At 40.9% G+C, this 26,626-nt stretch overlaps 1 protein-coding gene across 1 annotated transcript in view; it reads left to right on the plus strand.

Moving 5' to 3' along the window:
• The first annotated feature begins 2,269 nt into the window (after positions 1 to 2,269).
• Positions 2,270 to 26,626, plus strand: part of gpr146 (G protein-coupled receptor 146) — a 29,703-nt gene continuing 5,346 nt past the window's right edge. The window contains exon 1 of the mRNA XM_034190387.1: positions 2,270 to 2,577. The gene's annotated coding sequence lies outside the window, so the exon portion shown is untranslated. The remainder of the gene's footprint in view (positions 2,578 to 26,626) is intronic.

A 26,626-nucleotide genomic window follows, 5' to 3' on the forward strand; every position in this document is an offset into this window, starting at 1 on the left:
TGGGGTCGAATCCGCTGGTGTCGTGTGGGCAGGCTCGAAGGTAGGAGACGTCCGTCTCAGTCGAACCGGAACCACCCAGATCTCCTCTGCCACCGAACCCTGGAAATACTGGAACCGCCAAGTCCCGAATTCCCAGGTGGCCACTGCCTCCGCTCGTCGGATCCGGTACTGCTGGCGGGAGAGAGCAACAACACACAGGTGTGGATGCGACAGCACCCAGTAACGGAGAGGGGAGAAGCCGCCTCCACCTCTTGTCAATGTATAGCAGGAAGGTGAGTACTATCCAAGCAATGTAGCTACCAGTAGTCAACAGTCCTGAAAAGGTTTAACAAGTTTTAGCTGGTTGTTCAGAATATGAATGCAGAGAATGTTACCTCAGTCTTAGGCGATATCTCGGCACTGAGGTGGAGACGCCGTCCTCCTGATATACCTCTGTGCTGAGTGGAACAGCTGTGTCCAGTGATGGGTGACAGCTGTCACCCCGGCTGCTCCCATAAGGCGGCAGCGCCCTCTGGTGCCTGGAGCCCGCACTCCAGGCAGGGCGCCCTCTGGTGGTGGTGGGCCAGCAGTACCTCCTCTTCAGCGGCCCACACAACAAGATGGCTGTCATTACATCATCAATAAATGCACAAGTTTACGTTGATATTTTGGACACTTTTCTTATCCCATCAATTGAAAGGATGTTTGGGGATGATGAAATCATTTTTCAAGATGATAATGCATCTTGCCATAGAGCAAAAACTGTGAAAACATTCCTTGCAAAAAGACACATAGGGTCAATGTCATGGCCTGCAAATAGTCCGGATCTTAATCCAATTGAAAATCTTTGGTGGAAGTTGAAGAAAATGGTCCATGACAAGGCTCCAATCTGCAAAGTTGATCTGGCAACAGCAATCAGAGAAAGTTGGAGCCAGATTGATGAAGAGTACTGTTTGTCACTCATCAAGTCCATGCCTCAGAGACTGCAAGCTGTTATAAAAGCCAGAGGTGGTGCAACAAAATACTAGTGATGTGTTGGAACGTTCTTTTGTTTTTCATGATTCCATAATTTTTTCCTCAGAATTGAGTGATTCCATATTTTTTCCCTCTGCTTGGTCTAAAAAAGTAACCGTTACTGACTGCCACAATTTTTTTTCCTGATTTCTTATAGTGTTTCTTAAAGCCAGAAAGTTGCCATTTGAAATGACTTTAGTTTTGTGTCATGTCTGTGATCTGCTTTTTTTCTACAAAATTAAACACTGAATGAACATCCTCCGAGGCCGGTGATTCCATAATTTTTTCCAGGGGTTGTATTAGAGACTTGTTGTGTCCCTACACTCCCTGCCTCACGGTTGCAGGGAGACTGTTCCATAGAGCGGGTGCACGATAAGAAAAGACTCTTTGACCTGCTGACTTCTTCTTCACCCTAGGAACACACAGTAGTCCCACATCCTGCGACCGGTATGCAGGGTTTCACCAAATCAGCCAGGTAAGATATATATATATATATATATATATATGTGTGTGTGTGTGTGTGTGTGTACTTGTATATGTATGAATCATATGTATGACTTTAAGTTTCTACAGAGATTAAGATTATTAATATTATTATTGATTAAGATATAAGATTATGAAGCATAAAAGACTAGTAAATCTTGCAGTCAGTTAATATCATTAGATGCAATTTTTTGTCATGGGGTATTGTATTTTACAGTTTCTGTTTAATTGCAGGCAATGTTAAAATGAATTTAATTTTTAAAATATTACGTATTAACAGGAATGAAAAGTGACATAGAAAAGATTGAAATCTACTGAAATAGAATCTTATTTAAACAACATGAAGAAGAAAAGCACTGAGACCAGCTGATCTGATGAAAATTCACTGGCTGCAAAATTGACCAGAACCCTCATATGAATCCTTCTTCTTGGTTGCTGTCTGAGTTCTGAAAGTTTCCAGCATTTTAAGTCTCTCAGAAAGTACTCATCATCCATGCAGACTTGTTTAAAATATGCTAAGTTACCAAAATTTATATATATATATATATATATATATATATATATTAACTTATTTGCTTTTCTATAGTGAAGTTGAGCTTCTTGCTACCATTTTACTATAACTAGCAAATCTGTCAAAAAAGTGAACTTGTCCTCTTTTTTTTTTTTTTTGCGCGAGAGTGTACGTGCTAGGAGTGGGTCCTCGCGCCCCACCCCCTCCCCGTTCGTCCAATAAGAGCACAGGACGGCCGCACGGGGGGAGCTCGCGCAGTGGAAGGGCACACGGTGGGGGAGGGTCACGTGTGTACACACTGCGGCGCTCGAGCTGCTCCAGCAGTAGTAAACTCTGAGCCGTCCCCCTTTTCAGAACAACACTCGTCCGAAAAGTTGATAAATGAAGCCCGTCGCCGTGGAACGTCAATAAAACCGCTTCATTCCGCCGTTTTTACGCTTCCTGAGCGCAACAGAGCCGAAAAGGGAGATTTCAAGAACGGTTTTTGTGACCCAATGCAACGACTGAGAAATGCCAGTGGAAATGCTAACGTTACATCCAAACCTAATGCCTCCATAGGTTTGTCAGTGTGCCAAATCTATGCGTTTCTGGTGAGTTTTCTTCCCTAATCATCTTTTTTTTTTTCCATAGACTGCTGTTATGGGTTCACTTTAAATTGATCCAGAAAGTCTATTTTCACAATTTCCCATGTTTGTGAGCCAGGCAGAGCTTTCGTTTGGTCGAGAATAAGTGGTAGAATAATGAATAGACGTGACAGTTCTCATGTTTTGATCTGTGCAATCAAGCGTGCTGCCGACACACAATGTCCACAAGATCGTTTGTGATCTTGTTAAACTGCAGCGACTACATTGTTTTAAGATTTTCTTCTCAAATGTTAAACCCCCTGAAAAGATTCTCAAATACTTTAACACTTGTGCTGGGAAAATAATGTATTCATGCGTAAACTTCATTGTTGAAAAAAATAAGCATCTTGATGTCCATTGCGTTCCTGACATAACATTCTGTAGAGGCCTACAACCATCTATCTGCATGTTGTATTGCGTTTATTTGTACACACGGGCTGTTTACAACAAAAAACACACTCCTGCAAAGTGTTAGATTCACTGCATCAGTCAGTCAAAAAGCTTTTATCAAAGTGTGTCAAGGTATGGAAACCATATCCCAAAATATGAATTCTACAGATGGGGGTGGTGGCCAACTAGGTAGTACACTTGGTTTCAGAGCAGAATGTTCCAAGTTCAAACCTCACCCCCGCCCCTGCCACACCTCTCCATGTAGATTTGCGTCACAAAGGACATCTGGCTTAAAGGTTGTGCCAAATTAACATTGAGATCTGCCATGGTGACACTGGCTACGTTTACATGCCGTTAATATTCGGGATAAAGTCAATATTCTGGTTTCTGAATCATTAGGAATAACCCGTTTACATGCTGAAGCAGACAGAGTTACTCCTGTATACATGGTCATTGGTATCATTTGGAATATCCCCATCTAAAGCGACGCACGTCTTCCACCGGTGCTTGATTTGGTCTGGCGTTTCTGCAAATCCTGCTTCACATAACTTTTCGGCCACCTTCTTGTAAATGTCACTATCTCGGTACTTTCTACCATCAATAAAAGACATTATATTCATGTCTTTCACAATACTAATGAAGTACTCGGTTTCCTCCTCGCTCCAAAAGTGTGGTGCTGTCCTGCCGAGTCTGGATTTTCCCATGCTTCTTTACCTCTGCTTCTGTGGTGTCCGGTGGGTTGCGTGCACCGCATGCAAGTAGTTGCCGTACTCAAAAGACCAAGATTCCTTGCGGATAGGACATGCGCACAACACAAATAATGTTCCTTTCTATAGGGATATTCCGATGCGCGTTTATATGACCTGATATTCGGGTTAGAAAAGGAGTAACCCAGGGGTCATATTCGGGTTTTTAAAAAATGGAATATGAGCATATTCGGGGTTTTGCGGGTGTTTACATGGCCGTGCGCAACCGGGTTATTGCTAATATTCCGGTTATGAAAGGGTTATGAAAGGGTTATTGGCTGCATGTAAACGTAGTCACTGAGTGAAAACAAGGGAGCAGCTGAAAGGACGTTGTAGAGACATAGACATCTTTGTATAGACGTGCGGGCCTTGATTTCTAAATTTTCACCTATGGGCCAGCTGACTTCTAACTTGAAAAACTTAGGAGCCAGTCAGAATTTCAAGGGCCAACAAAGTCTTGTGTTTTCATTATTCATTCCAGAACATGTCTTTTATTCTGAAAATAAACATGGAAGTGGCTATTTGTATGTAGCTGTATTAATAATCCCAAATTGTATTCGTACATATGGTTATGGTTAGGGGTTATTGTTGACAGGGTTAGGGATAGGGTTTATAGTTAGGATTAATGGTTTTGGTTAATGTAGTTTATAAATCTAGGTATCAATAGCAAATACATGTCCAAGTACGTAGCCTTATGATCACGTGACCTACATTGACCAATGAGAGAGACGTTGCGTACTAATAGAAATTCACTATACGAATAGGGCTATGTTCAAATAGCCAGAAACATCCTTATACAATCACCAAAACATTTTCCATTGTAGGTCTGATGAAAGTACTTGTTTGAATGCTAAAAAAGCACATTACATTGTATGTATGTGCAAGGCTGCAATAATAGTGCCCGCAAATTGAATACTGATCTAATAGGCCCGTTTCCATTCTGGGTGTGTTTACCCATGATTCCTAGCATTCTGCCATGTAGTGTGACAGAGAACATAGTCTTAGAGCAAGTGCCAGGAACCTGTGAGTCAATGGTTAATTCGTGAGTAGTGTTTGGATGTACAAACCATGTCAACGTAAGCCGCTAAAAATATTTTACATACCGTGAGTTGTGACACATCAAGGAGAAAGGACCAAGGTGGTTTCTTGCAAGCAACACAGACTGTGGTTAGCTTGGACCTGAGCAAACGGCTTTTCAAAGTGTGCTCTGAGCATTTCATCTCAGATATATATTTTGTTGATGATTCTGAAACAAATAAAGTAATATATGATGAAATAATACAATGATTACAAGTTCTAAAAATAGTGAAATTTTACCATTACATTTTGAGAACCCTGATTGTTGGGTTTTTTTTTTTTTTTTTGCTTTGTTTTGAGTGTTTTGTTTGTTTCTTTTTCCATCCACTTGTGGTCATTAGAAACATTTGCACAAATGCTCAGTTGTTGATGTGGTGTTTTGGTTTTGCTATTTCTGTGACCATCTGGACCAGCTTCTACCTCGTAAGGGTCGATGCCTTCAATCTTCTTCAGCTTCTCATTGTAGCGAGCAAATGTAGCTTCATCCATAAAATCTCAATAGTGTGTATTGGGCATTGAAACAGAGGCGTTTACAGCATTTTTATAAGACATTTAGAATGTTCCCGCTTTGACTTTACAGTATCTTGCCCAACAAAGTGGCTTCATGGGTAAAAAAAAAAAAAAGACAAATCGAAAGGGGTCTATACTAGCAACTAATAGGAGAATTCGGGTGTCCTGAAAATGGACTAATTGTCACGCATGCACAGACATTGGCCATCGACAGAACAACTGAGCATACCATTGCTGTTAGCATTTATGTCACAACACCTTCAACAATTCTTGTGACAGATGAAATTATGTCCAGTGTTTCAACATATGTAACGGTGTTACCTGCAGAAGCTTGGTTGCTTGAAACAGGCTTGAAAACAGAGCACGTTGCCATAGGAGTTCATGTTAAAATGTCCAACTTTAGAGCAGAAATAAACATGTTTACAGGATGGTACATAATGCTTTCATTTTACAATACTGTACTGTACAATATTTTCAGTTGTTGTACTCAGCTCCAGCTCAAACTGTACGACAAAAGCGCAGGATGTAAAGGTTCAGAGCGCACAATTTATGTTCTCACATTATACGGCCCGATACTGTAATGCGATCTGACTACTCACATTGTACGTTGAAAAACGGAAGCAAATGTAAACAGAAGCTTGTTTCTTCTTCTTTTTTCTTTTTTTCTAACTTTATTTACATTTCTTATTTTTACAAAAACTCTCGATGGGAGACAACAAATTTTTAACAAAAAATGAAAACAATACAAGACTTTACATGAGTTGAAGAGTAAGGGGGGGGGGGGGGGGGGGGAGAGAAACAGAAGCTGCTCTCCCAAAGAGATGATCACTGTTTATGCGGTCTCCAATTCCGCATCGGTGTTTGCACATGCACAGTGTGAGAGGTTGGGGTAAATCGGCTCGTAGACGCTCGTAGCGCTGCTTCAACAGCGCATTACCCTCACAGTGACCGACCAGAATATCAAACAGGTTTGATTTTCATCCGACTTTACGATTACCGATTGGGAGGTGGTCGTGAGAGGTTAAATGCAGCTCATTACTCCATGTATACTACACGATGCAGGATGCACAATTAAGCTGAAACTCGGCACAATCCAAAAAATTCTCACACAAGTGAAAAATTGGCTCAAAAAGGGCCAAAACTCACACAGTGTAAGCCCAGCTTAAGTGAATACTGCTTCTGTTTACAAAGTAACATTGCTCAAGTCTTAGCTGTCACCAAATTAATAATAATAATAATACATTTTATTTGTATAGCGCTTTTCTGGACACTCAAAGACGCTTTACAAACCAAAAGAAAAAGATAAAAAACGCTAAGAAAAAAAAAACACGTTAAAAATCAGGGCTGTACATTAAAAGCTAACTTAAACAGGTGGGTTTTGAGTTCTTTCTTGAAGGAGGGGAGGTCGGGGCAAGCACGAAGTGGTTGGGGCAGAAGTTCCAGAGGGTAGGGGCAGCGATGGAGAAGGCTCTGTCTCCCCAGGTTCGGAGCCTGGTCCTACAGGGAAAGGACAAAAGGTTTGTGTCGGAGGAGCGGAGAGAGCGTGATGGAGTGTGGCGGTGGAGGAGGTCAGTGAGATATGTGGGGGCCAGGTTATGGAGGGCTTTGAAATTAAATGTGCCTTGGTGAGATTTAGGATTTGTACTTATTACTAACTTATCCATGTGACTGATGCAGACATGGGTGTGTGTGATCTAATGGGTTTATGGCAGTAAGCCTTTTTTGTGCCAACTTTGAACTCTTACTTTGTCAATACCTCTAATTGCTCAAGCTGTTACTGGAAAGTTGAACGAGTTGTCAAGACTTGCCGTGATGTCTGCTGGATTAGTGTGATTAAAGTTTCCAAACATACCCTGTGTAAAGGATTGTGTATGGATGGAGCTGTAGCAGACACTTCTTCATTCCCTCTATGTGTCTGTTAACCACGGCAGCACAATTTAGACCCTGCTGATCACATTTGGGATGCAATAATTTTGTTTTGACTCATTTTGGCAGCGGACAGACTGTAGAAATTAAGAAATTACTGTTATGCAGAAAAAAGTGTTGTGTATTCATTATTTGAATTTTTTATTATTATTATATTTTTTTAAGATTTTCAGTGTTAATTTCCTGTAGAATCTAATTAATTTAATTGTAATGTTCATGTGTAATACCAAGCATACAGTAGTGTTGAGAATAATAGTAGTGCTATGTAAATCCACGTTTTGAGTATATTTCTTATTGTTACATCGGAAACAAGGTACCAGTAGATTCAGTAGATTCTCACAAATCCAACAAGACCAAGCAGTCATGATATGCACACTCTTAAGGCTATGAAATTGGGCTATTAGTAAAAAAAAGTAGAAAAGGGGGTGTTCACAATAATAGTAGTGTGGCATTCAGTCAGTGAGTTTGTCAATTTTGTGGAACAAACAGGTGTGAATCAGGTGTCCCCTATTTAAGGATGAAGCCAGCACCTGTTGAACATGCTTTTCTCTTTGAAAGCCTGAGGAAAATGGGACATTCAAGACATTGTTCAGAAGAACAGCGTAGTTTGATTAAAAAGTTGATTGGAGAGGGGAAAACTTATACGCAGGTGCAAAAATTATAGGCTGTTCATCTACAATGATCTCCAATGATTTAAAATGGACAAAAAAAAAAAAAATAGAGATGCGTGGAAGAAAATGGAAAACAACCATCAAAATGGATAGAAGAATAACCAGAATGGCAAAGGCTCACCCATTGATCAGCTCCAGGATGCGAGAGTTTTTTCACGCCTGTCGGTTACGTCATTCGCCTGTGGGCTGGCTTTGAGTGAGGAGTGATCCACCCCTCCCATCGGAATCTCTTTTTCTGACAACTTCCTGAGAGACTGGTGCTTTGCTTGATCAAAATTTTTTCAAAAACTGTGAGGCACATCGAAGTGGACACCATTCGAGAAATTCAGCTGGTTTTCTGTGAAAATTTTAACAGCTGATGAGAGATTGACTGTTGCTGTCGCTTTAAGGTCTGCCCACAGAGCGGGACTTCGCGACGCGCCCTGAGCCGCCCTCGTCTGCCTGTTTCGAGCTGAAAACCTCCAGATTTAAGCCTCTGTTGACCCAGGACGTCGTGAGAGAACAGAGAACTTTCAGAAGAGGTCGGAATCAGCAGTTTATCGGGACATTCCACTGTTAAAGGAGATTTTATTAATGAAAGACGTGCGGACGGTCCGCGCGTCGGGACGCAGCCGGCGCGGTGCGGCGGCACAGGAAAAACACCTCCGTGTTGATAACCATTTGTAAAAACCAGGCAGCTTTTGATGGCTTTCAGTTGAGTGAGTATCTGAGAAATTGTTTAACAGCTGGACATGTTCCAACTTGTCCTTAAGGCTTCCAACGGAGGTGTTTTTCCTGTGGCGGCGCACGGCGCCGGCTGCATCCCAACGCGCGGACCCGTCCGCACCTTCTTTCATTACAAAATCTCCTTTAACAGTGGAATGTCCGGATAAACTGCTGATCCCGACCTCTTCTGAAAGTTCTCTGTTCTGTCACGACGTCCTGGGTCAACAGAGGCTTAAATTTGGAAGCTTTCAGCTCGAAACAGGCAGACAGCGGCGGCTCAGGGTGCGTCGTGACGTCCTGCTCCGTGGGAAGTCCTTAAAGCGACAGCAACAGTCCATAATCTCTCATCAGCCGTTAAAATTTTCACAGAAAACCAGCTGAATTTATCGAATGGCGTCCACTTCGATGTGCCTCACAGTTTTTGAAAAACTTTTGATCAAGCAAAGCATCAGTCTCTCAGGAAGTTCTCAGATAAAGAGATTCCGACGGGAGGGGTGGACCACTCCTCACTCAAAGCCAGCCCACAGGCGAATGACGTAACCGACAGGCGTGAAAAAACTCTCGCATGCCCGCGAGGGTTCAAGCTTGTCTGATGTAATCGCACGTGATTCAAATCCATATAGTTTTTGAAAAAAATAAAAAGGTCCGTTACTTTTCTCACAGACCTCGTATATATGTGATTTTTTTGACACATAGCTGAAGTTGCTTTCATTTTTAAATTCTGGGTCTGGCAGCCACCAAGGCCACCACTGCTTGTACCAGATGAATAATTTATGTTTTTTTTTGTCTTGAAACCATTCTGGTAGCTGGTGTTTGTTGTCCAAGTTTTTGCTTTAGAATGAGTGGGTGGCGGGTCATGTGACTTTTGCCTGTTCAGATTTCAACATGAGATCAGATTCAGATCGGCTATGCATTTAAATTAAATTGTTGCAAGCAGTCTGAACAAGACCCAAATAAAAATCTTTGTGCCCTACACCCTTATTTACACACACACTGTTTAAATAGCAAAGTGGAATTGGACATGCCCCAAAATAAGTGAAGCGCGCAACACATCTGCGCATGCGCGGGTCAAATGGGGCCAGAAATTCCAGCTACCAAACACACAGCGCTACCATTGAATTTCGTATATGGTAGCGTTAGCGGACTGTGAAAGTTGAGGCTTACAGGGATTGCTTCAAAGGCTTTAAGCCTTAAGCCACGCATACAATAATGACAGGTGCGCATTGTGCTGTTTTCAAATGCTCGAACGGAATTTAAAGGCTTGAAAGGTGGCTGAAAACACACCATTGCAAGGCTCCACCGAGTCCACCCAAAGACGAAAGAAGAAGAAATGTTGACATAAACCTCCGTTCACTCTACACAATTTCCCCACAGAAAAGAAATATCCAGACGGACGTAAAAAACGGACTAAAATTGTAAGTTTCTTGCACACATTTATTTTGTCAATATCCTGAAACCATGCTGAATTATAATGTGGTTGATGGCGCCGTTTTCTTTCATCGGCTTATGACTGTAATGTCGCGCCATGAAAGACGTGGCACATAATATTGTAAAATTGACATGTTCTATAAACAAACTGCATACATGCATATATCATTGTATGTCTGTCAACTTATCAAAACAAACGTGACACCAAAAAGGTTATATGTGAGACCCACCTTCATTGTAGTCATTACGAAGCCGGTGGAGTAACGATTTCTCATCCCTGCTTAGCAACTATTCTGCAATATCCACAGTTTCAGACCCTGGACTTTGTCTAATCATCTGTCAGTTGCCTTCAAGCGGTCAGAAATTTGTTTGTGTCCAACTATCAACAAGGACTGGTAGTCATTTTCAACAGCAGCTCTCTCTTCCTCCTTTGTCAGCACCAACGCTAGTTTCTGTAATGATGCAGCATACGCAAGGGCAGCCAGCTCTTCTTTCTGTTTCTGTCCACTGCTGTACGTAGTCCTGGTTGTAACAGGCAATCTGCGGGGCTTACAAAAACGCTTTAAATCCTCAACTTTCCAGCGGTTGAAATGGTCCAAATTGTAGCACTCCTCGCTGCTTTCCGCCGTCTGTGAATGTGGATTGGTAGCCAAAAAATTTAGCGTACCCATAATGCACCGCACGGCCCGAGATGTGCACTTCGCTTATTAGTGATTGACCAATATGGGTTTTTCAATGACCAATACCGATATTAGAGAGCACGGAAGCCGATGGAGATGCATACAGCCAGTATTTATTTATTTATTGAGAATCTGATAAAATCTTACCTTTTTGTACCATTGTACTTCACACAGTAATCACAGTAAGAACTAACATACAAAATTGCTCAATATGAACAAGTATTTATTGAAAGCCATTGCTTTCAAAAAGAGTTGCATTCTGCAGTGCAATTGTTTTGGAATAAGTTAACCACTAAACTTGCTAACAAGTAGAATGAAAAAAGTAAATAGTTTCTATGAAAAATTAAGTTTGAGTGCACTTACGTACAGTGCATGTTTTTTATAGTCTCAGTTCACCTTATTGAGGAAAGTTGTTCCAGTGAAACTTTTTTTTTATCAGCTTTAGTGCACAGGCCCTCGACTGATGCAGCCAGCCACAGAAGGGAGAAACTTTTACTGTCGTGTGTCCATGTTTGTGTTTAACCGCTGTGAAACACTCACAACATAAGGTTTGTCTGATTAACAGTTTTAAGTGAAGCTTATCACATTCTCTGACTGCCACACTCTGTGTCATCACTTTTTCTCTGTGCTCTGACTGAAATGTTCTCTCTGCTGCACCCAGTAAAAAAAAAAAAAAAAAAAAATGCAGCCAAACTCCCGTGATGAAACTAAGCAACGTGCGGTGGTCTGGTAGTGATGATTTAAACAAAACCAGACTTCATGGCATTTGTTCCACATTCCCAGGATGCTGTATGTACATAAAAATCTTATTTTTTTAGTCTTTTTGTTTTTGTATAGAAGGATGGCATTAACTCAAACCCTGGATACATTCAAGGTCAGTCATGGTTCAGAACATGATAGCGTGTCCTGTACTACTTGAAAGTGGAGTGAGAGATGAGGTGATTCTCCGTTTTTGTTTTGTAAATATGCCACTTGACACTTGCGCACGTTTCTGATCTAAGCATCAATGGGGCACACACATTCCATTTAATCGGATTCGTGAGCAGTTTAATCGGCCTGTGCCGTTCATGGAAAAAAAAATGGCATAAATCAACCAACCAGTTAATCAGTTGACCACTACCCCAGATGCACTTGTGCAGTGTGCTTTAAATTGTGGGATATAGCTCATCATGGGAGGGCCCATGTTGTTTTTATCTCCGCCAAAAAAATTGTTTTTAAAAGTGGTCACACTTTTTACTTTGTTAATCTATATCAGGGGTGGCCAAGTTCGGTCCTCGAGAACCAGCTTCCTGACACTCTTAGTTGTCTCCCTGCTCCAACACACCTGAATCCAATGAAAGACTTGTTAGCAGACTTTTAATGAGCCTTTCATTTGATACTTTTAATGAGCCTTTCATTTGATTCAGGTGTGTTGGAGCAGGGAGACAACTAAGAGTGTCAGGAAGGTGGCTCTTGAGGACCGAACGTGGCCACCCCTGATCTATATATTTACTTATGTATTCTTCATGGTTAAAATTTTAGGCATAAAATACGAGGTCTGTCCATAAAGTATAGGTCCTTTTTATTTTTTTCAAAAACTATATGGATTTCATTCATATGTTTTTACATCAGACATGCTTGAACCCTCGTGCGCATGCGTGAGTTTTTCCACGCCTGTCAGTGACGTCATTCGCCTGTGAGCACTCCTCACTCCTCCTCAGTCGTCCAGCCCCTCGTCGGAATTCCTTTGTCTGAGAAGTTGCTGAGAGACTGGTGCTTTGTTTGATCAAAAATTTTTCTAAACCTGTGAGACACATCGAAGTGGACATGGTTCAAAAAATTAAGCCGGTTTTCAGTGAAAATTTTAACGGCTGATGAGAGATTTTGAGGTGATACTGTCACTTTAAGGACTTCCCACGGTGCGAGACTCTATTGATCCAGGACGTCGTGAGAGAACAGAGAAGTTTCAGAAGAAGTCGGTTTCAGCATTTTATCCGGATATTCCACTGTTAAAGGAGATTTTTTTAATGAAAGACGTGCCAACGGGTCCGCGCGTCGGCTCGCAGCCGCCGCGACGCTCCGCCACAGGAAAAACACCTCTGTTGGAAGCCTTAAGGACAAGTTGGAACATGTCCAGCTGTTAAACAATTTCTCATATACTCACTCCACTGAAAGCCATCAAAAGCCGCCTGGATTTTACAAATGGTTATCAACACGGAGGTGTTTTTCCTGTGCCGCCGCACCGCGCCGGCTGCGTCCCGACGCGCGGACCCGTCCGCACGTCTTTCATTAAAAAAATCTCCTTTAACAGTGGAATATCCGGATAAAATGCTGAAACCGACTTCTTCTGAAACTTCTCTGTTCTCTCACGACGTCCTGGATCAATAGAGCCTGAAATGTGGAGGTTTTCAGCTTGAAACAGGCTGATGACGCCGCCTGAGAGCGCTGCGCAACGTCTCGCACTGTGGGAAGTCCTTAAAGCGACAGTATCACCTCAAAATCTCTCATCAGCCGTTAAAATTTTCACTGAAAACCAGCTTAATTTTTCGAACCATGTCCACTTCGATGTGTCTCACAGGTTTAGAAAAAAATTTGATCAAACAAAGCGCCAGTCTCTCAGCAACTTCTCAGACAAAGGAATTCCGACGAGGGGCTGGACGACTCCTCCCACAAGGAGTGCTCACAGGCGAATGACGTCACCGACAGGCGTGGAAAAACTCACGCATGCGCACGAGGGTTCATGCATGTTGACGTAAAAACATATGAATGAAATCCATATAGTTTTTGAAAAAAATAAAAAGGACCTATACTTTATGGACAGCCCTCGTATGTCTAAAAATTTTGCACAGTATTGTGTAACCTTTTTAAGCTGTATTTTTTAACATGCATTATATCTGACAAGTACTGGGATGGGAGTATAGTTTCAGCTTGAAACTATATACTATACTATATACTATTTTTTTTTATATATATAACAGTAATGATAAACTGACGAATAAATATTGAAAATAATATTAATTTACTGCAGTTACTGTCTATATTATGAGCAAATGCTGCACACTGTTAAGTCAGTTAAGAATCTTTTTTCTGGTTCTTTTTGCAATCATTGTATCCACGTAGCTTGAGTTTGTATCCATGGTGACACACAATTGAATAAAAATACAACACATGCTGGGAGCATTTACATACCACTGACGTCAGTGCTCAAATAAGATTTATAGATTAATAATTTTACCTACAAAGCAGATCATGGAACTGCATGGACAGTCAAAAAGTTGAGCTGAATATAAATAGAACTTATTGCAAATAAGGCGTTCTGTCTACTGACAGCTTATAGTTTATGGCAGCACAGTGGCTTAGTGGTTAGCGCTGTTCCGTCACAGCAGCAGGCTCATGGGTTCAATTCCCACCTGTGGCCTTTCTGTCTGGAGTTTTTGAGTTTTTGTCTCATTGATATTTTGATCTCAATGAGACTAACCTGGTTAAATAAAAGTTAAATAAAATAGTTTTCTAATACTATTAATTACGAAGCAATCTTTTTTTCTTGCTTGTAAACAGTGTATTCTACGGTTAGGGCTACAGCTATCGATTATTTTAGTAATGGAGTATTCTATCGATTATTCTGGCAGTTAATTGAGTAATCATATAAAAAGTACATTTTGAGTAATCGTATAAAAAGTACATTTGCGTTTTTAAATAACATCAACAGTCCAGGGCTCTCCCTAAGTAATGGGACAATGTTGCTGCGCCAACATGCAAATTGTGACATTTAGTGTATCCCTTTCTGTTTTCCTGGGTAATTATTCATTTATTATTATTTTTTCACATCTTTACAAGTTTTGGATCTTTCCGGTGTCAGGAGCTCAGCACTCCCCTGGAGTGTAAGCGCAGTTGGTCGGTGTAATCCTCAGTCAGTCAGGCTGCACGTGAACGTGAGCACAGCCTGTGAAAAACTGGTCTCTGGAGTGTAGCTTTTCCACAAAAGCCACACTGATAAATCTGCTCTGCACCCTGTCAATGAAAACTTGAATTAAATTGCACGTAGAGGGCCGAGTCTATTTGCCTGGCTGCCGGGGACGTAAAGTCGTGTCAGAATGTCTGTTCGCCCGATCGTTGGCTGAATAAGGCACAAATAGTCTATTCGCCCGACCATGGTTAGGCCAAAATTTTGACATTTTGCTGAAATGGTGACGAGGATGTGGCTTTCTGTTTTGTTTTGTTTTTTTGTTTTTTTTCTCCCAGCTTGTAAAATATAACCTTTTTTTTTTTTTTTTTTGGTGGACTGAGTCCCTGAGTGATTTTTTTTTTTGTTGTTGTTTTTTAATCCCTCTTTCTCTGCAATTCAGCAGATGCATTTGAGCTGCAGGTTGAACATGCAAGCCTCGCAGTCAGTTTTTATTATTATCATTATTATTATTATTACTTAATTTAAGTTACCGTGTTTGTGAAGCATTTTGTGTTGCCCAAAAAAAGTGAAAATTAAAAAGCGAAACGCTCAGTGAGAGTCTGATAGTGCAGCGGCTAAGAGAATATTTAGAGCAAAATCGTGCAAATGGTGATACAAGCACCAAAGTTGGCACAAATACTCCTTAGACATTACTCTTTTGAACAAACCGACTGGCCACTTGAATTTTCAATAGGGGGCCAGGTAGGGGTCAATTAAAGAATTACACAGGGGTCAAAATTAAAAATGCTGAAATCATTTTGAAAACTACACTATTATTTGTCTGATCGTAAAGATTCCAAAAAGGTATAGTTTTGACTATCTGTGCCTGAGTGATCAGAAGTTATGGGGTAAAAACAGCAAAAATGGTGACAAAGGTCAATGTCAGTTTGTACAGGGGTCAAAAGTTTAAAGTTGCTCTAATTTTGGTAAAAGTGATACAAATTATTGATTGAGCTAATAGGATTAATAAATGGAATAGTTTTGATTGTGTTGAATGTTTGGGCTCCAAAGTAAAGGTCAAACAAGGTCAACGTCCATTGGATTCTATGGCATGTGACATATGTTACCCTGTAACATGATAACGAAGCATGATACATGGTGCAAACCATTCTTTTTTAAAACCCTGTTACCTCAACTAATAATTTACATCATTTTTTACCATAATTGGAGCAACTTTAACTTTGACCCCTGTACAAACTGAAACTGACCTTTGTCACCATTTTTGCTGTTTTTACCCCATAACTCCTAATCATTCAGTCATAGATAGCCCAATCTATACCTTTTTGGAATCTTTACGATCCCACAAATAACGTGGTGTAGTTTTCAAAATGATTTCAGCATTTTTAATTTTGACCCCTGTGTAATTCTTCAATTGACCCCTACCTAGCCACCTACTGAAAATTCAAGTGGCCAGTCGGTTTGTTCAAAAGAGCAATGTCTAAGGAGTATTTGTGCCAACCTTGGTGTTTGTATCACCATTTGCACGATTGTTTCAGTTATCTGCTGCACTATGAGCAAAACACAGAAGAAAGAGTTGACTTAGGCTGAGAGGATCTTCTTTCAGAGTCTGTTTGACAGTGTGGCCGGGGACAGAGCTGTGACTCGCCCGGTGTGAAGGGAGTGCTGTGCTGCTCACACTGGACAGAGAGAGACAGCAGCCGGCCGCCGGGCGGATAGCAAACATAGACTGTGGGTACCCGGCCGCGGGGTCAATAGTCACTCCCCACGTAGAGCGGAGAGCAGCCAGCGGACCAAACCATGTGTTTTTTAAAAATAGACACACTACTTCGCTTTAAATGCGCAGCAGTAAGTTATTTCAGATAATCAGCATGGACTGTCTTTCTCTTTAAAGGCTTTATTTTACTCTGTGTCGTGTTGGAAAGCTGTAGCTTTTGGTGCTACATTGATTAGCTGTTACACTGCTTATGCACATGCTCTAGTCTTTTTCTCTTTTTTTTTCCTGGGGACGCTACAGCACCACACAAGGCCTGGCATATGTACTACAGCCTTAAACGGAACTTCGGGGCACAGAATTTGCCTCGAACATTTTTTGTAATCAAATTATTTGAGTTACTCGACTAATCGTTTCACCCCTGTCTACAGTATATATTGTTATTCTGCACAGAACTTCTGTGTGTTTTTGGTATTTATTTTCTTTTACATTATTTTTGCATACTTTGCACAGTTGTTCTGTGACAATCCCTTTGCTGCTGTAGCATTTTAAATTTCCCTGTCGTGGGACTGATAAAGGACTATCTAATCTGGATCCATCTTCAGTGCAATAAATTAATGGTACACTATTTTATATAATAAGCAGGCAATTAAATCACCAAACGCAGCCACAGTGCAGATAGTTTCTGAAATTATGTGGATTTTAATGGCTTGTCACAACTTGTTTGTGTACAGTTACGGTGTTAGACATCAGCCGCGCCACTGCTGCACAGTCACAGCATGACATTTAAATGTCAGTTATGTCATTTTGTTTTTCTTTGATCGTATTCCTGTTGCTCCTACATTATAAAACTGCTGTTAGAGGAAGTGGTGAATCGTGTGACATCACAGTGTAGGCGTAGTATGTCACAGACTTCCAGTCAGTCTGTCATATTTGGCTTGAAAACATTAAGATGTCAAACGTGGGCGTCATTTGCAGAACATCACATCTGCAGGGCTGACCTTCCCCACTGGGAATATGTGACGTAATCAGTGTTGACATGGGATAGTGCAGACAGGTCAACAGAACTTAAGTGCGATAATGTAGTCATAATTAATCACATAAGGTCCTGAGGGTAATAAATGGGGTCTTAATGATTCATTGCAGTAATTAAAGAGCAAACCTTTGAGTAAAGATTCATTCCTTCATAAAATCTATTTTTTTCTCAAATATTGATTCAGTTACATTTAACACTTCCAAAAAGAAGTACAGCTGTGCAAAGAGAAAATCCATTAAAATAGACTTTAATCATCAGGTACTGATTATGGGAGGGAAGGGAGGGTCACCACAGCAGGTCCAGTATGGATCTGCATGTTGATTTGGCGCACGTTTTACGCCAGTTGCTCTTCTTGACACAACTACAACCCCTGGCAATAATTATGGAATCACCGGCCTCGGAGGATGTTCATTCAGTTGTTTAATTTTGTAGAAAAAAAGCACAAAACACAAAACTAAAGTCATTTCAAATGACAACTTTCTGGCTTTAAGAAACACTATAAGAAATCAAGAAAAAAAAAATTGTGGCAGTCAGTAACGGTTACTTTTTTAGACCAAGTAGAGGGAAAAAAAATATGGACTCACTCAATTCTGAGGAAAAATTATGGAATCACCCTGTAAATTTTCATCCCCAAAACTAACACCTGCAGCAAATCAGATCTGCTCGTTAGTCTGCATCTAAAAAGGAGTGATCACACCTTGGAGAGCTGTTGCACCAAGTGGACTGACATGAATCATGGCTCCAACACGAGAGATGTCAATTGAAACAAAGGAGAGGATTATCAAACTCTTAAAAGAGGGTATATCATCACGCAATGTTGCAAAAGATGTTGGTTGTTCACAGTCAGCTGTGTCTAAACTCTGGACCAAATACAAACAACATGGGAAGGTTGTTAAAGGCAAACATACTGGTCAACCAAGGAAGACATCAAAGCGTCAAGACAGAAAACTTAAAGCAATATGTCTCAAAAATCGAAAATGCACAACAAAACAAATGAGGAACGAATGGGAGGAAACTGGAGTCAACGTCTGTGACCGAACTGTAAGAAACCGCCTAAAGAAAATGGGATTTACATACAGAAAAGCTAAACGAAAGCCACCTGAACAATTAACCTTGTTAATTGTTAACACCTTAACACCTAAACATAAAAAAACAAGGTTACAGTGGGCTAAGGAAAAGCAATCGTGGACTGTGGATGACTGGATGAACGTCATATCCAGTGATGAATCTCGAATCTGCATTGGGCAAGGTGATGATGCTGGAACTTTTGTTTGGTGCCATTCCAGTGAGATTTATAAAGATGACTGTCTGAAGAGAACATGTAAATTTCCACAGTCATTGATGATATGGGGCTGCATGTCAGGTAAAGGCACTGGGGAGATGGCTGTCATTACATCATCAATAAATGCACAAGTTTACGTTGATATTTTGGACATTTTTCTTATCCCATCAACTGAAAGGATGTTTGGGGATGATGAAATCATTTTTCAAGATGATAATGCATCTTGCCATAGAGCAAAAACTGTGAAAACATTCCTCGCAAAAAGACACATAGGGTCAATGTCATGGCCTGCAAATAGTCCGGATATTAATCCAATTGAAAATCTTTGGTGGAAGTTGAAGAAAATGGTCCATGACAAGGCTCCAACCTGCAAAGCTGATCTGGCAACAGCAGTCAGAGAAAGTTGGAGCCAGATTGATGAAGAGTACTGTTTGTCACTCATTAAGTCCATGCCTCAGAGACTGCAAGTTGTTATAAAAGCCAGAGGTGGTGCAACAAAATACTAGTGAAGTGTTGGAGCATTCTTTTGTTTTTCATGATTCCATAATTTTTTCCTCAGAATTGAGTGATTTCATATTTTTTTCCCTCTGCTTGGTCTAAAAAAGTAACCGTTACTGAACATCCTCCGAGACCAGTGATTCCATAATTTTTGCCAGGGGTTGTAGACATTACATGGAGAATATTTAGTGGTAGTCCTGAACCAGGAACCTTCTGTACGCCTGGTCAACACACTGCCATTAGATATGTCAATACAAAAAGATAGCCACATATTTAAAGTACTGTCAGTGACATTGATATTGTTAACCAGAAAAGTAACAGTTTATCATTGTTTAACAGTCAGTCTTTGATTCAAATGATAATTTTGCCACTTTGCTCTGTGTTTTGTTACTGTAAATTGAATTTGAATTGGTCTGTTCTGGAAAAGTGTAAAATACAGTATCATCATCTGTCACAATATAGGATGAAGAGGATGAAGAGTGGAAAGGCAGTTGGTCCAGATGACATTCCAATGGAGGCATGGAAATGTCTAGGAGAGATGGCAGTAGAGTTTCTAACCAGATTGTTTAATAAAATCTTGGAAAGTGAGAGGATGCCTGAGGAGTGGAGACGAAGTGTGCTGGTTCCTATTTTCAAGAACAAGGGTGATGTGCAGAGCTGCAGTAACTACAGAGGCATAAAGCTGATCAGCCACAGCATGAAGTTATGGGAAAGAGTAGTAGAAGCTAGGCTTAGAAAACAGGTGAAGATCTGTGAGCAGCAATATGGTTTCATGCCGAGAAAGAGCACTACAGATGCAATGTTTGCTCTGAGAATACTGTTGGAAAAGTACAGAGAAGGACAGAAAGAGTTACATTGTGTGTTTGTGGACTTAGAAAAAGCTTATGATAGGGTGCCAAGAGAAGAATTGTGGTATTGTATGAGGAAGTCTGGAGTGGCAGAGAAGTATGTTAGGGTAGTTCAGGACATGTACAAGAATAGTGTGACAGCGGTGAGATGCGCAGTCGGAATGACAGACTCATTCAAGGTGGAGGTGGGATTACACCAAGGGTCAGCTCTGAGTCCTTTCTTGTTTGCAGTGGTGATGGACAGGTTGACAGATGAGATCAGACAGGAGTCCCCATGGACTATGATGTTTGCAGATGACATTGTGATCTGTAGTGAGAGTAGAGAGCAAGTTGAGTCTAGTCTGGAGAAGTGGAGATATGCTTTGGAGAGAAGGGGAATGAAAGTCAGTAGAAGCAAAACTGAGTACATGTGTGTGAATGAGAGGGAGCCCAGTGGAATAGTGCAGTTACAAGGAGTAGAAGTGGTGAAAGTAGATGAGTTTAAATATTTGGGGTCAACTGTTCAAAGTAATGGAGAGTGTGGTAGAGAGGTGAAGAAGAGAGTGCAGGCAGGGTGGAGTGGGTGGAGAAAGGTGGCAGGAGTGATTTGTGACCGAAGAATATCAGCAAGAGTGAAGGGGAAAGTTTACAAAACAGTTTAGAGACAGTGGCACTAACAAAAAGACAGGAGGCAGAGCTGGAGGTGGCAGAGCTGAAGATGTTGAGATTCTCTTTGGGAGTGACAAGAATGGACAAGATTAGGAATGAACATATCAGAGGGACAGCTCAGGTGGGACGGTTTGGAGACAAAGTCAGAGAGGTGAGATTGAGATGGTTTGGACATGTGCAGAGGAGGGACCCAGGGTATATAGGGAGAAGGATGCTGAGGATGGAGCCACCAGGCAGGAGGAGAAGAGGGAGACCAAAGAGGAGGTTCATGGATGTGCTGAGAGAGGACATGCAGGTGGTTGGTGTGACAGAGGAAGATACAGAGGACAGGGTGAGATGGAAACGATTGATCTGCATTTTAGTACTTTCACACTAAAGTAGATTTTGGCCAGTAAGAATGATACAGAAAGTGCAAACATGAATAGTTCAGGAGTTTAATATGAAAAGTGTAATGCTAAAAATAATTTCATTTTCCACAATAATGTTTTCATCCTTTACAGTGACGCAGGAAATTAGAGAATAGAGACAAATTACTTAGTATTGTTGCAGTTGGTGCTTGAATCTCTATTATTCTAAAGATAAAAAGTCTGTGTAATGTGTAGAACAGCTCACTTACCCATCACTACTGTGTTGTGTGGAAACTGTGGCTTGATTGGTTTGGCCTAGTTTTACACAACAGAACCCAAAGTGAGTTAAAAAGGCCTGATGATTCAGCATTAAGTGAAATAGTTTTACACAGCTGCAAACCACACAAAAGCACTTTCCCGCAGAAAGGTAGTAGAAAATGAGTCAGAAATCGCAGCGTCTCAGCTCCACTGTTCACTTTTAGTCCCACGTGTGTTATAAAGCCCATGGGATTGTTGTCAGCACTGATTTTTGTCATTTTTTGCTATGAACAAGCTAAGTGTCCTTTTTGAACTTGTAATATATGGGTTAGATACAAGATGAAAAATATGCCGTCATTTTGAAATCAGTCATAATGTATTTTACTTAGTCTTGGGCTGCCATAACATAAATCTACTTGTTCCATTGTCAGTCGGTGGTTATGGATTCACAATAATGAAATGCCAATAAACTAAACCCCAAGACTCTTCCTTAACGTGGCTTTAAAAATCGTGGTGGAGCAAACAGTTCATTTGCAGTATTCAAATATTTGTTTGTGACACATGTTTGACCATCCTGACTTGTTTCAGTTAATTAAAATAAAATATTTGGACTTTTCTCTCTTCATATATATGAACACAACATATTGGACAGACAAAACATTTGACAACATCACATTGGAAAGAAAATGTGGAAGAATGAGCCCAAATGAACTTTGTTTCAAAGCCTCACTCCACAGCTATGGAAACAATTTGCGTTCGGGCTGAATGAGAGAGAACCCATGAACTTGAACAAGCCCATAGGTCAACTGGTCAAACCCAGTTTCCTCATTTAAAGGTGCCCTATATGATTTTTCTTTTTCTTTTTCTTTTTTTTTTTGGCTACTAGATGTGGATACCTCTGTTTTCCGCATCAAAACAAAACTTCCCGTCTCAACCGTGCCTTCCTAACCTTACCCCCTCTGTATCAAGCAGAAGGAATGGCAGTTTGAGCATTTTAACAGCTTGATGTGTGGTAAAAGCCAGATGTATGTGGACTGTAGTCTGACTGCACTCTTGGTCAGGCACATTCTCAAATGTATGTTTTTTTTTTTGTTTTTTTTGTTTTGTTTTTTTTAGATGTATTTCTGTTAAGTTGTTGCAGTCTGCCATCTTATAAAAAAAAAATACAATAGTTAACGTTGTGAGTACGGCTATCTTTTTGTAAACATATGTAGGGGACAACAGTTTAATAATTAATAGCCACTGTAAATGTGCACATGCAGAAATCTCCTTGCCCAGCCTGACCAGAAATGTAATTGGGAGACATAAAAGGTCAGACAGAGTACAGACAGAATATTGGTTTATTCACTGCACAGTACTCTGTTAAGCCAGTGAATCTTTACATGGAAAAATAGTTGGCTATTTTCCCACATTCCAATTCCAGTGTCAGAATATTCTTAAGAATTAAAAGTTCATTATTCTGTCATAGGTGTGTACTTGCATTATTGGTTTTGTAAAATTTCACTATCATTTATCAGAATTATTTCTGGGAAAATATAGTAATTGTGACACACTTACTGTAATTGCAGCCCTGCATTAAGTCTAGTGTCCACATGTTTCCAGATGGGCTCCAGATAGAAATCAGGAAGCAAACAGCATCTGAAGGGGAGGAGCTGAAGCTGGCAGTGACCTTGCCACTGGTGGTGCCTATTCACGGGATGGAATATTTTGCTGCTGCAGTGAGCTTTAGAATAATCTTGGGTACACATCTGCATCAGTGTTTGGTACAAGTGTAATGCCATCAGCTTGCAGCAGGGTTCCCGGGACGTTGCAGACGACCACTTAAGTTGCTGCGAGCTTGCAGATGACCCGGTCTGATTCTCGATGATTTCTATCGAGATTGAAATTTTGAACTGTCCAAAATTTTGCTCCTGATTATACAGATGAACCCGACACTCCAGGTGATGGGCAGCATGTTCCAGGATTACCATGTACAGTAGTGTTCAGAATAATAGTAGTGCTGTGTGACTAAAAAGATTAATCCAGGTTTTGAGTATATTTCTTATTGTTACATGGGAAACAAGGTACCAGTAGATTCAGTAGATTCTCACAAATCCAACAAGACCAAGCATTCATGATATGCACACTCTTAAGGCTATGAAATTGGGCTGTTAGTAAAAAAAAAAAAGTAGAAAAGGGGGTGATCACAATAATAGTAGCATCTGCTGTTGACGCTACAATCTCAAAACTATTATGTTCAAACTGCTTCTTTAGCAATCCTGTGAATCACTAAACTAGTATTTAGTTGTATAACCGCAGTTTTTCATGATTTCTTCACATCTGCGAGGCATTAATTTTGTTGGGTTGGAACCAAGATTTTGCTTGTTTACTCGTGTGCTTGGGGTCATTGTCTTGTTGAAACACCCATTTCAAGGGCATGTCCTCTTCAGCATAAGGCAACATGACTTCTTCAAATATTTTGACATATCCAAACTGTTCCATGATACCTGGTATGTGATATATAGGCCCAACACCATAGTAGGAGAAACATGCCCATATCATGATGCTTGCACCACCATGCTTCACTGTCTTCACTGTGAACTGTGGCTTGAATTCAGAGTTTGGGGGTCATCTCACAAACTGTCTGCGGCCCTTGGACCCAAAAAGAACAATTTTACTCTCATCAGTCCACAAAATATTCCTCCATTTCTCTTTAGGCCAGTTGATGTGTTCTTTGGCAAATTGTAACCTCTTCTGCACATGTCTTTTATTTAACAGAGGGACATTGTGGGGGAGTCTTGCAAATAAATTAGCTTCACACAGGCGTCTTCTAACTGTCACAGCACTTACAGGTAACTCCAGACTCTCTTTGATCATTCTGGAGCTGATCAATGGGTGAGCCTTTGCCATTCTGGTTATTCTTCTATCCATTTTGATGGTTGTTTTCTGTTTTCTTCGTCGCGTCTCTGTTTTTTTTTTTTTTTGTCCTGGACTTTCCTTCTGCTGGTCATGTTCCAGCCAAGCTCTGTGCTCCTGCCTCCACTATAGGCTCATTACAGCCAGTTGATATCGAGCAGAGACCGTATGTGTTTGTGTGCATGTGTGAGGCTCAAGGCCAAAACAGTCCCTCGGTAGCTATGTTACATAAGTGAACGGAAGAATGTTTCCTCTTTACTGGCATCATTACTCATCCTCCTGCAAACAAAACAGTCCTGCAGCACCGTACGTCTGTAATTCTAGGGGATGACTTTTTGGAAAATTGTGCATAGTTTGGCACATGCACGTTTTGATTTTACTTTCATTTGCTGTTTAGAAAATAACTTGCTGCAGTTCCAGGAGTGAATCATAATTACCATTCACTGGAAGTTTTCAATTAAATAAAAAAAACAACTATGCTCTCTTTCAACATGTTCATTTGAGTAATTTTTGGAAAATGATGTGAATTGACGAGTACAGGTCCATTACATAAGTGTGACGAAAATGGGCTTCAACACTCCTGACGTGCAGGGTCATTCTCTTTGGCCTCGGCTTGAACTCCAGCCTCACAACTCGTTCTTCTACCCGAGTGCCTGTTTCACATTTCACTCTATAATTCTACCCATCATCACATACCCAACCGCTAATTAACGTGGCAGTAACCTGAACAGAAAGTGCATGTGCTGTGGCCTGCGCACCAACAGTCTGTGACTTCATGCTAACAAAAGAAAAAAAAAATCTTATTCTTTATCTGGATATGTGACCATGTGAAAAAATATGAGATCAGATCTGCATGGGCAGAACTGCTACTACATGCAAGACAAAAAGTTTTCTGAGGCATCAAATTCAGGTTTGTGTTCTACATCCAGAACAAAGGCCTTGTTTGTGGTGGCTGTATGGCTCTCAGAGATGACAAATAGTGGCTTGGAGGCGGAGTTAGTAAACAAAACATATTGTGAGGCATTTGTGTTCAGCCAGTCAAATGCAGTCAAGTGAAGTTATTAGGGTTAGCAGATGCATAATAGCCATGTGTGGTGTGTTTTTGTGTCAAGATCCTGTTGGAGCTTCTCAGGCTATTGTACAGCTAATAACTCATTTTAATTATGCTCATCAAGGAAAGAACACATCAGTGCCTAACACCAACAACAGACAGGATATAGACAAAAGAATTCACATTTTGTCATCATTCTCGTGGCTGAACCCTGGAGTCGCATTCCCTGCGTCATCCAGGCTGTGTAGCTTAGTGCAGTTACAAAAAACTTTCCTGAAAATTTATCAAATACACTGAGGAAAATAAGTATTTGAACACCCTGCAATTTTGCAAGTTCTCCCACTTAGAAATCATGGAGGGGTCTGAAATTGTCATCTTAGGTGCATGTCCACTGTGAGAGACATAATCTAAAAAAAAAAAAAATCCGGAAATCACAATGTATGATTTTATAATAATTTATTTATATGTTATTGCTGCAAATAAGTATTTGAACGCTTGTGAAAATCAGTGTTAATATTTGATACAGTAGCCTTTGTTTGCAACTACAGAGGTCATATGTTTTCTGTAGTTTTTGACCAAGTTGTCACACACTGCAGCAGGGATTTTGGTCCACTCCTCCATACAGATCTTCTCCAAATCTTTCAAGTTTGGAGTTTCAGCTCCCTCCAAAGATTTTCTATTGAGTTCAGGTCTGGAGACTGGCCAGGACACTCCAGGACCTTGAAATGCTTTTTATGGAGCTCCTCCTTAGTTGCCCTGGCTGTGTGTTTGGGGTCATTGTCATGCTGGAAGACCCAGCCATGACCCATCTTCAATGCTGTTACTGAGGGAAGGAGGTTGTTTGCCAAAATCTCGCAATACATGACCCCATCCATCCTCCCTTCAATACGGTGCAGTCGTCCTGTCCCCTTTGCAGAAGAGCACCCCCAGAGTATGATGTTTCCACCCCCATGCTTCACGGTTGGGATGGTTTTCTTGGGGTTGTTCTCATCCTCTAAACATGGTAAATGGAGTTGATTCCAAAAAGCTCTATTTTAGTCTTATCTGACCAATTGACCTTCTCCCATGCCTCCTCTGGATCATCCAGATGGTCACTGGTGAACTTCAAACGGGCCTGGACATGTGCTGGCTTGAGCAGGGGGACCTTGCTGCCCTGCTGGATTTTAAACCATGATGGTGTCATGTGTTATTAGTAATCTTTTTGACTGTGGTCCCAGCTCTCTTCAGGTCATTGACCAGGTCCTCCTGTGTAGTTCTGAGCTTTCTCAGAATCATCCTTAGCCCACAAAGTGAGATCTTGCATGGAATCCCAGACCGAGGGAGATTGACAGTCATCTTGTGTTTCTTCCACTTTCTAGTAATTAATCATAACAGTTGTTGTCTTCTACCAAGCTGCTTGCCTGTCCATCCCAGCCTTGTGCAG

This window comes from Thalassophryne amazonica, chromosome 16, assembly GCF_902500255.1.
Source record: "Thalassophryne amazonica chromosome 16, fThaAma1.1, whole genome shotgun sequence".
Lineage (NCBI taxonomy): Eukaryota > Metazoa > Chordata > Actinopteri > Batrachoidiformes > Batrachoididae > Thalassophryne > Thalassophryne amazonica.